At 59.8% G+C, this 12,208-nt stretch overlaps 1 pseudogene; it reads right to left on the reverse strand.

Annotated features, from left to right (window-relative positions):
- Nucleotides 1–1,955: 1,955 nt before the first annotated feature.
- Nucleotides 1,956–4,598, reverse strand: LOC149525173 (uncharacterized; annotated as a pseudogene).
- Nucleotides 4,599–12,208: the final 7,610 nt, after the last annotated feature.

A 12,208-nucleotide genomic window follows, 5' to 3' on the forward strand; every position in this document is an offset into this window, starting at 1 on the left:
CCACAACTGCTTATGTTCTCACCCGCTGCTACAGCGGACCAGTCCCTAATGGTAGAGGGGACAAGAGTAGCTAGCCCAGCCTAGAGGCTCTGTGCCTCTCCCCCAGCCCTCCTCTTAACAACTCAGTCCACTACCACCCCAGGAGCAGGTGAAAAAGCTCAGTCCAGTAAACAAACCCCCTCCACAGTCTAAATTGTGATCTTCCTCTTCAATTCCTCCGCGGCGGGGTACAGGTGGTACAGCAGCAGCAGGCGGATGGCAGCCAGTTGGGGAAAGCCTTTGGTTGCTGGTGGGTTCCTCTCCCTCTGGAGTGCAGGAGGAGAAAGGGGGGGCAGGCCAGCAGCCCCCACCTCAGGCAGCAGCAGCAGCATCCAGAAGGAGGAGGTCCAGCAGTTGAGGCCTCAGCAAGCGGGTGGTGGCTGGATGGGGCACAGAGAGCTCCAGCTGGTGCAGGCAGCAGGAATAGGAGGAGAGGAGAAGAGCAGCATCTGCCTCCTGCTCCTCCTTATCTGGAGGGGTTCTATGTGGCCACCCACTGACCCCAAAGGGGAGGCACCCCTCCCAGAGCCTTGGTGGGCTACACCTGGCCCTAACGAGCCACCTGGCAAGAAGCCAAGGGGCGGGGCCAGAAAGGTAAAAAGCCTGCCAACCAGGCCAGTGAGGCCCCGACCATTGAGGAGGTCAGAGGACTCCCCCACACCTCGAGGAAGGGAGCTAAGGTGGAGAGCTGGCGTGGGCCACTGGGGCCCCTACTGCACAGTGGCCTGGAGAAACACTAGCCTTCCCTGGACTTCCCAAACACCCTGCAAGCTTCTGAGGAGTTGCCAAAGGACCTGGATCCTTGTGAATCCGCAGGAGACCTACACGACTGCCAGGTACGCACTGAGAGCAAGGAGGGAAGTGGCCCTGGGGACAGCATGGATGTAGACATGCCTATATCAGCATGTTTTGGGCTGGAGCCCCTGCTGATCCAGCAGCAGTAAACTGCTGCTTCTAGGGCCCTGGGCCGGGGCACAGTAGAGGGAGCGAGCCTGTGCCCCCTCTGCCACCTACCGCTTGGGTGGTAGCCTCCCCCTCTCTGCCCTTGCTGGAGAGCTGCTTGCAACCCTCCTGAGCAAGGAGACCCCTAATTGTATACGTCGTTTAGACTACTTTCTTCCTGCCCCGCCCTGAGCTAGGGCTAGGCCTTTATAAACTGATTTGCTTACCACCTCACCAAAGGCTGGGCTCATAAGCTGTTACCTGCAGCCCCGCCCTGAACTAGGGCTGGGACTCCTAACCATAGACTTGGTGGCCTGCCCTGAATTAAGGCTGGACCTCTGACTATCATTTGCTGGGCTGACTCAAACCCAGGCCACCTTCGTTATTGTTTACTTTTGGCACCCCGCCCTGAGGTAAGAGCGTGGGACCTTGGACTGGTTATTTGGTATATTAATTCCCCCTGTAGTCAGTTTGCCTACCTGGAGGGGTTCCTCCTCCTCCGGCTCAGTGGGTGGCCACTCCGCCTCACTGCGCAGCCCCTTTAAGGCCAGCCCCAGGGAGTTAGTTCCCAGGGAGCGGCCCGGCCCTTAGTTCAGGGTGTGACAGCTACAAACCACCCCCGTCAGTTCATAAGGGGTGGCTCGGTGCAGGGCGTGGCTGCAAACCAACCCTGTCAGTTTATAAACGGTGGGCAGGCCTTCAGTTCAGGGCGTGGCAACACACAAGCACAGTCAGTCTATAAGCAGTGACCATGCCCTCAGTTCAGGGCGTGGCAACAAACAGTCAGTTTATAAACTATGGCCAGGCCCATGGACCCACCACAGCTGCAGCTCCCCTTCAGGCACCGCGGTGGCCGGGAGGACATCGGGGCTGATGAGTGTCTGGCTGCACCCCGAATCGAGGAGGGCAAACACCTGCGGGGCCCCAGCTGGTCCCGGAGTCGTGAGAATGGGTGGGCCAGCAGGGAGAGTACAGACCTGGCCGTAGTTACAATCCATTTCCATGAAGTCCCTCAGTAGGTGGCCTATATGCCCACAGGAGAAGCATGGTCCTAATTCAGAGTACACCATTCAGGCGGGGTCCTCCTGAGGGGGCAGGCGCCGCCGCTCCCGAGGCACTGGGTGAAGGCCCTCCCATCCGTCGCGGGTGAAGGCCCGACTGGCGCGCCGAAGAACCTCACTCTTATTTTCCCTCAGGGCCACGTCTGCCCGAGGCGTGGTCCTGGTTCGGGGTAGTGGTACCGGGGCCACTGCCGATGCTTTTGGGATTGGTGCAAGGGTCTGGGTGCCCAATGCTTCTGGATTCTCGGCAGCCAGAAAGTCCTCCATGAGGTTGACCACCTCTGCAAGCGTCGCTGGGCGGTGCCAGAGGGCCCAGGCCCAACCCCGCAGTGGAAGCAGCTGGGTGAACTGCTCTAGGGCAACCTGTTCCACAATTTTCTCGACAGATTGCTGCTCTGGCCGAAGCCAGCGTTGGCAGAGGGTCCTAACTCCGTGAGTGATGGCCCGAGGACAGAAAGTTCCGGGGATGGACCTGAGCCGTCAACGGAAAGTTTCCGGGGAGATATCCAGGATGGCTCCTTTGACCTCTATATAGTCCTGGGCTGCCTCCAGGGGTAAGGCCTGGTAGGCCTCCTGAGCTAGCCAAGTCAAATATGGAGCTATCAGGGTTGCCCACTGTTCTCGGGGCCACTGCATGATTGTCGCCACCCGCTCAAACGCTTCCAAAAATGCCTCTGGGTCATCCTCTGGGCCCATCTTAGTGAGGTGGACTGGGGTCCTTGCACTCGTCTGGTCCCCAGTGGATCCTTCCTGCGATTCAGCAGGTCGGGTCGAGAGGGTCGCCAGCTGCTGGAACCCCTGCATTTGCAGCTCCTGGTTCTGCTTCACCACCTCCTGTAGGAGCTGGCTGTGTTGAGCGCCCAGCTGTTGCAGTAGCTCCTGCTGTTGTTGGTGTTGCATGGCCAGCTGTTGAGCCAAGAGCTTTTGCTGCTGTTGCTGACCCTCAGCCAGAACTTTGAGCACTTTATCCCACTGCATGTTAGTCCTGCACCCCGCACGTGGGGACGGAGGGGGAAAGGGAAGAAAAAAAATTACTGTTAGGGTTTGGTTTTTTTCCGGGTACACTGAGGCACACACTCAGCCCCTTATGTCAGGGGCAGGATTGATTGTACCCACATTCTCCACCAAGTGTAGTCGGTTTGCCTGCCCGGAGGGGTTCCTCCTCCTCCGGCTCAGTGGGTGGCCACTCCCTTGCCCCACTCCACTCCAAAGAAAGAGGAGAGGCAGCAGGGAGCAGGAGCTGCTCTCTTCCTTCTTCCTCCCCGTTCCTGCTCCTGCACTGGCTGGAGCCCTACCCAGCCACCACCTGAGGCCTCCGCACTGCTGGACCTGCTCCCCCCGGACACCACCGCCTTCCACCACCACTGTCTGCTGCTGCTGCCTGAGGGGAGGGGAGGGCCTGCTGACTGCCCTCCCTCTCCCCTCTTTCACTCTGGAGAAAGAGGACCTCACCAGCACCCACCACCCAGAGGCCTGCCCCACCTGGCTGCTGCCCGGCTGCTTCTGCTGCTGTGCCCCACCGAGGAGGAGAACCACAATCCAGAACTGTGGAGGGGGTTTGTTCAGACTGATCTTTTTTTCACCTGCTCCAGGGGTGGTAGAGAACTGAGACACTAAAAAGGGGGGCAAGGAGAGGGGCTCAGAGCCCTCCCCCCAGTCTAGCTGTCCCCGCCCTCTGCTGCCACCACCCCCAACGCTCCCTCCACCACCCTTTACCATCTGAACTGCCTCTTCTCTCCTTGGTGGGGTTTGCTGCCCCGCTCTCCACCTGGGACTGTTTGCTGCTGTGGTGGGCGAGGTTGAGCCCCACAAGTGCTCGTGGGTGTGCTCCCACCCACTGGACTTGGCCCTCTCCCTCAGCTACGTTTGGCTGAGGCGGGCCCCCCCTCTACTCCTGCTTGCCCCACCCTACCTTAGCAGCCTGCCCTGCCCTACTAGCCCAGTGTGGTTTCCCCTTCCTTCCTAAGGTTTCTTACCCACCACACCAGCCCCAGAGCTTCTTACCTGCCACACCCTCATCAAGCTAGCCTGTTGTGTGTACCTCACCCCTCCCAGTTGTAGCCTACCTCTTCCTGCCCCTAGCTTCCTTAGTGTTTCTATCCTCCCCCAGCCTCCCAATAGTCCCCTGCTGTTGCCTCGAGTGCCCAGGCTCCCCCCCCCCCCGAGCGCTTGTGCCCTCCCCTTTTTAGTTAGCCCCCCCAGTACACTGCACCCTTCTCACTGACCCATAGTCCCCTCAGTATCCCAGTGTAGCCAGAGGAGCCGGCCCCTGCCCTGCACCTATTGCCTTGCTTCCTGCCTGCCCTACCAGCGCCCTCCTCCTCTGTCTCCAGCCTTATAGGGAGGAGTGGTCGCTGGCCCCTCAGTGTCCTGTTTTCATCCCACCCTTCCTGGCGCCCTCCTTCCCTGCAATAATCAGCGGGAGGGAGTGGTTGCCTTCCCCTTCCCCCCCCATCGTGCCTCCCCCTTTTCCCCATATCCCTTCCCCCACAACAGCGCCCTCCTCCTCTGCCACAGCTTCAGCAGGGAGGAGAGGCTGTTAACTCCCCCCTTCCCTACTTGCCCCTTCCTGAAACCTGTGCCCTTCTTTTCCTCTACCTCCCTTTCACTGACGCCCTCCTCCCCTGCCTGCTGTCTGGTGGGGAGGGGTGGTTAGCCCTTGTCTCCCCCCCCCCCCCCCACACACACACCATTTGTGCCTCCTTCCATCCTCTCCCCAAGATGGAGGAAGCCACCAGGACCAAAGAACGCCATGGATGACCTCTCGACCCCCGGCCCGAACTCTACCGCTGCCATGGCAGATGCTCCCTCTCAATCGAGAGCAGCCCCCACCTCGGCCGGAAAAAAGGGCAGGGGGAAGAAAAGGGGCAAAAGCCCAGCCTGGAAGGCCAAACCCTCCGTGGCCGAGGCTTCCCTACTGTCTGCTGCAGCCCCTCCTTTTCCTGCTGTTCCCCCCACAAGCTCTGGTGACGACCCGACCACGGCCCCCAGAGCGTACGCCCAGGTGGCTGCTGCCGTCCCCCCACGGGCCGTGTCATCTCCCTGACTACCGCCTCCAGCTCCATCCCGGGTGGCCAGGGCCCCTTTCCCACCATGACCAGGAGGCACGGCGTCCGCTGCCTCCCGGTCGCCACCTGGCCCCGCGTGGAAAGCTACATGCGGGCGTTGGCGACGGTGGTCGGGGCCTCAGCCGTGGTGGCAGCCTCCAAGATGTACGGCAAGGTGGTGTTCTTCCTTGCCTCGGAGGCCGCCGCCCAGGAGGCGCTGGAGAAGGGCCTGGCGGTGGGGGGCGTGCACGTGCCCCTTAAACTGCTGGAGGACCTGGGCGTACGAGTGGTCCTTACCTCCATCCTGCCTTTCTTCCCCTGTGCTGCCTTGCTGCTTTCCCTCTCCATGCTGGGGAAGCCAATTTCAGTTATTAGCCCTCTTCCGCTGGGCTGCAAGGATCCCACCCTCTGCCACATTCTGTCCTACCACCAGCAAGTGCAGCTCCAGATGCTGCCGGCGGCGTGTGGTGGGATGGCGCTCGAGGGGTCCTTCATGGTACCCTACCAGGGAGCCCTCTACAGGGTCCACTATTCAATGGGTGAGACCTGGTGCTTCCTCTGCCGGGCGATGGGGCACGTTCGGAGGGACTGCCCCTTGGCCCAGTCGGGGGAAGCGTCTGGGCCTCCTGGGGCCTGGGAAGGCACCGGCCCCACCACCGCCGATCCCCCTGGTAGTCTAGCCTCTGCGGCTGCCCTTCCTTCAACCGACGGCTCAGCTCGGGAGCCGGAGGCGCCCCCTCTGGTATGTCCAAGCGAGCAGGCGGGCCCCGCTTCCACTCCATCCGGCAGTGCGGGGCCTGAAGAGGAGAGGGTGGCACGGTCGCTGATGGGCGAGGGACAGGGCCCCCCCAGGTGGAGGTTTCCCTACCCTCCCTTGCCTCAATGCCCCTCCCCCGAAAATCAACTGCACCCCCTGGCCTTGCCCCTGCTGACCAGCCTTCCATCTCGGAGGGCTGGACGCTCATCAGGGGAAAGCGCAGAGCCCGCTGTTTATGGGTTCAATCTCCTCCCTCCGATGAGGAGGGTGGGAAGGCCCCCCCTCCGTAAGATCCTGAGGGGGGCCAGCGCTGCCGAGATTGCCCCTGGTGAGGATGCCGTGGCAGCAAGGGGGGATGGTATCATCCCTCCTGCAGAGTCCCTTCCTGAGGAGGCCTCTGGTGGATCTCTCTCAGACCCGATACCAGCTGAGCCCCCCACCATTACAGCCGAGGCAATTGTTGCCTCGGCGACCAGCAGGGAAGGCTCCGGGGCCGAGACGATGGAATTCAGCTCCATCTTCGAGGAGATTGAGGCCCTGGGTATGACCCTACTCACTCAGGGGGAGGACGACCCTTTGCCAGTGGGCCTCAGGCTGAACGGCGACTCCAAGGTGCCGCCCTCTCCTCTCTCTGACTCTGACCCTCACCCTACCCCTATTGATAGCCCTACGTCCCAGGTGGCCAACCCTGTCCTTACATTTGGGGCGCCCCTAGTATTACCAATTGGCCTGGCCGACTCTGGTGCCGGAGCTGAAACCGCCGAGCCCTTAGGGGCAACTGACAGGGGGTACACCCCTGACGGGGGCTGCTGCCCCCCCTTATACTGGCCCGCGTCTCAGTCTGGGCCTATACTGCACCAAAAGTCCAGGCCTATCAGGGGATATACAGTATCAAATGTCTCAACACAAAGTCCAGGCCCCTCTATCAGGGGATATACAGTATCAAAGGCCTAGTCCCTCTGAGAAGGCTCTCCTGGCCCCAGGCCTGGTTATCCAGGGGGGGGCCTGCATGGTAGGGGGACCCGGGCCCTTCTTCTCCACCGGGTCCCAGCCTAGGGCGCTTTAGGCAGGGTCTATGGCTCCTGCCGGCTTGGCGGGGAATCCGGACGATACACGCTGAGCCACGCTTTGTATCCCCTGCCCTGGGCTGCTTCCTACCACGCCCCGGTTCCCCTGGGGCCCATTGGCCTCTGAGGCAGTACCTGCCGGGGTTGTGGGGACGCTCCGGTCTCCCGGGGTCGGGGTCTGCTTCCTTGGTGTCAGGGTCCAGCACTGGCAGCGACTCTGGTCCCAGCGGCTGCAAAAACACTGGCCTGGCCTGGTCTCCTCCCTCACCCAGCTGTTTGCCTGCCTGCTGGGCTCCCTCTGCCTTTATACTTGGCCTCTGCTGGGAGCATGCCCAGCAGAGCCGGAAGGATGGGGCCCTCTCCGCCAGTTGGGCCTGGGCTACTCTCTGCCCTGCAGTGCGGGGCCTGTTTGCCCCGTCACAGCGACGAACAGTGCCAAGCGGCCGGGTCCCAAGCTTGGGGGCACCCCTTCCCTTGCAAATGAGGCGGGGCAGCCATCTCCCATTCCCGAGCCCGTCCTCCCTGTCCCTGTTCGGGAGGTGCCGCAACTAGGTGACCCAAATTCGGGGGATCTTCCCCCTGATCCCACCCAAAAGTCGTGGAGATTGGGAGAAATGCCGAATGATTGGAAAAAGGCAAATGTAGTGCCCATCTTCAAAAAAGGGAAGAAGGACGATCCAGGGAACTATAGGCCGGTCAGTCTTACCTCGGTTCCTGGAAAAATCATAGAAGGGATCCTTAAGGAATCCATTTTGAGGCACTTGGATGAGAGGAAAGTGATTAGGAATAGTCAGCATGGATTCACAAAGGGCAAGTCGTGCCTGACCAATCTGATTAGCTTCTATGATGAGGTAACTGGCTCGGTGGACATGGGAAAGTCAGTGGATGTGATATACCTTGACTTTAGCAAGGCTTTTGATACGGTCTCCCACAATATTCTTGCCAGCAAGTTAAGGGAATGTGGATTGGATAACTGGACGGGAAAATGGATAGAAAGATGGCTAGAAGGCCGGGCCCAGCGGGTACTAATCAACGGCTTGATGTCAGGATGGTGGTCGGTTTCTAGCGGAGTGCCCCAAGGTTCGGTTCTAGGACCGGTTTTGTTCAATATCTTTATTAATGACCTGGATGAGGGGATGGATTGCACCCTCAGCAAGTTTGCGGATGACACTAAGCTAGGGGGAGAGGTAGATATGCTTGAGGGCAGAGATAGGGTCCAGAGTGACTTAGACAAATTGGAGGATTGTGCTACAAGAAATCTGATGAGGTTCAACAAGGACAAGTATAGAGTCCTGCACTTGGGACGGAAGAATCCCAAGCATAGTTACAAGCTGGGGACCAACCGGTTAAGTAGTAGTTCTGCAGAAAAGGACCTGGGGGTTACAGTGGATGAGAAGATGGATATGAGTCAACAGTGTGCCCTTGTAGCCAAGAAGGCTAATGGCATATTAGGTTGCATTAAGAGGAGCATTGCCAGCAGATCCAGACATGTCATTATTCCCCTTTATTTGGCTTTGGTGAGGCCACATCTGGAGTATTGTGTCCAGTTCTGGGCCCCCCACTACAAAAAGGATGTGGACGCATTGGAGAGGGTCCAGCGGAGGGCAACCAAAATGATTAGGGAGCTGGAGCATATGACTTACGCCTCATTTTTTGGAGTAACATTATGAGGAGTAAAAATGAGGAGTAACATTAGTTCGGACTAAGGGCGTCCCGGCGCGCACTTCCTGGTTTGAATCAGCTGTGATTCGAACTAGCGCACCGGCGAGATCATGTTAATGGAGCACGGGATATTTAAATCCCCGTTTCATTATCTAGTTCGATTGTCTCCATTTGCATCCCTAGTTCGAACTAGGGATGCAGTGTAGACATACCCTAGGAGGGTAGTGAAGTACTGGAATGGGTTACCTAGGGAAGTAGTGGAGTCTCCATCCCTAGAGGTGTTTACGTCTTGGCTTGACAAAGCCCTGGACGGCTTTATTTAATTGGGATTGGTCCTGCCTAGAGCAGGGGGCTGAACTTGATGACCTTCTGAGGTCTCTTTCAGTTCTATGGTTCTATGATCCTGCCCCAAACTCTGGTTCGCTCCCCTGCACCGATCCTCCTCTCACCTCTGTACATGTCCCTGGCCCTGACCCCACCCTCTATGAACCAATCTCCAGCCCCGAGTCCTCCCCCATCCCCAATTCCTCTCCTATCCCTATCATTCCTCCCCTCACTAACCCTTCCCTACCATCCGGCCTAGAGCCCACCCTCCTTCCCAATCCTGACATGACATCTGCTCCCCCACCACCATCCCCCCATCTCCTCCCGACCCCCGTCCCCGATGCGAAACCCATCCCGCTCCCATCGTCCTCCCATACCACTATTATTGCCACCCCCATGGGGGCCGTCACATTTCCATTAGCTGTGGGCGGCCCTCAGGGGGTGGTATTCGTATCCCCGGTCCCCAATCCCTTAGGGGCTGCCCTGTTCCCTCCGCTGCCCCTTTCCTTGCTGGGGTTGGGGTGCGGTGCCGTCCCTGTTGGTGCCACGCAGGGGAACAGATCCATGCTTGTCCGTCTCCGTGGCCCATGAGCTCCACCTGGGGGCCCGGACGGAAGAGAACCTTCGTGCCCCTTCTGCACTGAGAGTCAAGCTGTGTCAGTTCCTCATAGATAACTGCAGGGTCAATGGCAAGGTGCAGCTCGCCCTTCAGTGCTGGGGGGACTTTCATTCCATTCTTCAGGCCACCAGAGCCCTCTTGCAGGAGGGGAGAGGGACCAATAGGCAGGACGGCGCGACCTCCTGCCGGACCCACAGATTCCAAGACGCTCTCCTGACTTTTGGGTCAGAGAGCTGTCTACTGAGGGGCCTGCAGGGGGTCGCCGATTCACCTGCCCGTGAGGATCCACCTCAGCCCTCATCATGAAGTACACCACATTTGCAACATTAAATGCCTGGGGCTGTAGGGTGGGTCTCCGCAAGAGCCAGGTGCTCTCCTTCCTTCGGGAGGGGGGGTACTTGGTGGTGTTCCTGTAGGAGACCCACACGACTCCAGCCGTCGAGGCTGGCTGGTGGCTGGAGTGGGGGGACGGGGTGCATTTTAGGCACCTTGGCGCTCACTTGGCCGGGGTGTCCAACCTGTTCTCCCCTGCCCTACGGCCCAAGGTGCTGGGGACTGCCGAGGTTATCCCGGACCACCTACTGCACGTCCGGGCCCACGTAGAGGGGCTGACATTGAACTTGGTCAACGTGTACGCCCTGAACACGGGCCCGGACCAGGTCACCTTTTACCGGCAGGCGGCCACCTTCCTTGGCACCTTGGATTCTTGTGAGTGCCTAGTCCAGGGCGGGGATTTCAACACCACCCTCGATGACCGGGACCGTGTAGGACTCGCGAACTGCCAGGCCACAGCAGGCGTCCTCAGAGAGATCGTGGTCCACCACTCCTTGGTGGACGTCTGGCAAGACCACCACCCGGACAACAGCACCACCTTTACCTACATCCAGGTGGAGGATGATAGGTCAAGCCACTCCTGGTTGGATCGCATTTACCTCTCCCGTTTCCATCTGGCATGAGCCCACTCCTCCAGCATCCGTCCAGCCCCATTCACGGACCACCATCTGGTGGCCGTGAAAGCCTCTCTGAGTTCGGAGAGGCTGAGGCCGGCCTATTGGAACTTTAATAATAGCTTGCTGGAGGACGTGGGCTTCATGGCATCCTTCCGGGAGTTCTGGCTGGCCTGGTGGGGGCAGCGGCCCGCCTTTCCCTCAGTGCGGCAATGGTGGGACGTGGGGAAAGTGCGTGTCCGGCTCTTCTGCCGTGACTACTCCCGGGACACCAGCCGGTGGAGGGATGCAGCGATAAAGCAGCTGGAATGGGAGGTCTTGAAGCTTGAGGGGCATCTAGCATCCGCCCCCGAGGATCCACCCCTCTGCGAGGCTTGCCGGGAGAAGCAGGAGGAGCTCTGGGCCCTGGAAGATCACAGGGCCCAGGGCGCCTTCGTTCAATCTCGCATCCAGCTCCTTCGGGAGATGGATCACGGCTCCCGCTTCTTCTACACCCCGGAGAAAAGGAGGGGGGCCAAAAAGCACATCACCTGCCTTTTGGCGGAGGACAGCACCCCCTCACGGATCCGGCGGAGATGCGTGGAAGGGCCAGGGCCCTCTACGTCAGTTTGTTCTCCCTGGATCCGACCGAAGCTGACGCCTCCAAGGTGCTCTGGACGACAGTCAGTGCGGGCGACCGATACTGGCTGGAGCTGCCTCTCACTCTGGCCGAGTTCTCAGAAGCCCTCCGTCTCATGCCCAACAATAAAACCCCGGGCATGGACGGGCTGACCGTGGAGTTCTACCGCGTGTTCTGGGACGTCCTCGGCCCAGACCTCATTACCGTCTGGGCCGAGTGCTTGGAGAGCGGCATCCTTCCTCTGTCGTGCAGGCAAACGGTGCTCGCCCTATCGCTGAAGAAGGGGGACCTCTGCGACCTACGGAACTGGCGTCCCGTCTCGCTCCTCAGCATGGTCTACAAGGTCGTAGCAAAAGCCATCTCGCTGCAACTGCGCTCCGTGCTGGCGGTCGTCATCCATCCTGACCAGATCTACACCGTCCCAGGCCATAGCATTTTTGATAACCTGTATTTGGTCCAGGATCTCCTGGAGCTTGGGTGTAGGCACGGCTTGTCCTGGACAAGGAGAAGGCGTTAGACAGGATGGATCAAGGGTATCTCCTGGGCACCCTGCAGTCTTCGGCTTCAGGCCCCATTTTGTGGGTTTTGTCCGCGTGCTGTATGCCCTCGCGGAGCGTTTGGTCAGGCTCAACTGGACCCTGACCGAACCAGTCAGCTTCGAGCAGGGAGTATGTCAGGGGTGTCCACTGTCGGGCCAGCTGTATGCTCTGGTGATCGAGCCCTTCCTCCATAGGTTGATGGGGTTGGTGCTCCGAGAGCCAAAGCTGAAGCTGGTCCTATCATCGTACGCCAATGACGTGCTCCTCATGGTCCAGGACCCGGGCGACCTGGCGTGGGTGGAGGCCTGCCAAGCAGTCTACTCGGCAGCCTCCTCCGCCCAGGTCAACTGGGTCAAGAGTTCTGGCCTGGTGGTCGGGGATGGGTGGCGGGCCGGCTCCCTCCCACCCGCGCTTTAGACCATCAGGTGGAGCACAGGTCCACTGCTCTATCTGGACGTTTATTTATCTGCCACGCATCCTTCTCCGCCGGAAAACTGGCAAGGTTTGGAGGCCAGGGTGGATGAGCGGTTGCGGAGATGGGCAGGACTGCTCCAGTGTCTCTCCCTTTGCGGGAGGGCACTGGTG

Source organism: Pelodiscus sinensis, chromosome 3 (assembly GCF_052426305.1).
Source record: "Pelodiscus sinensis isolate ZL-2025 chromosome 3, ASM5242630v1, whole genome shotgun sequence".
Lineage (NCBI taxonomy): Eukaryota > Metazoa > Chordata > Testudines > Trionychidae > Pelodiscus > Pelodiscus sinensis.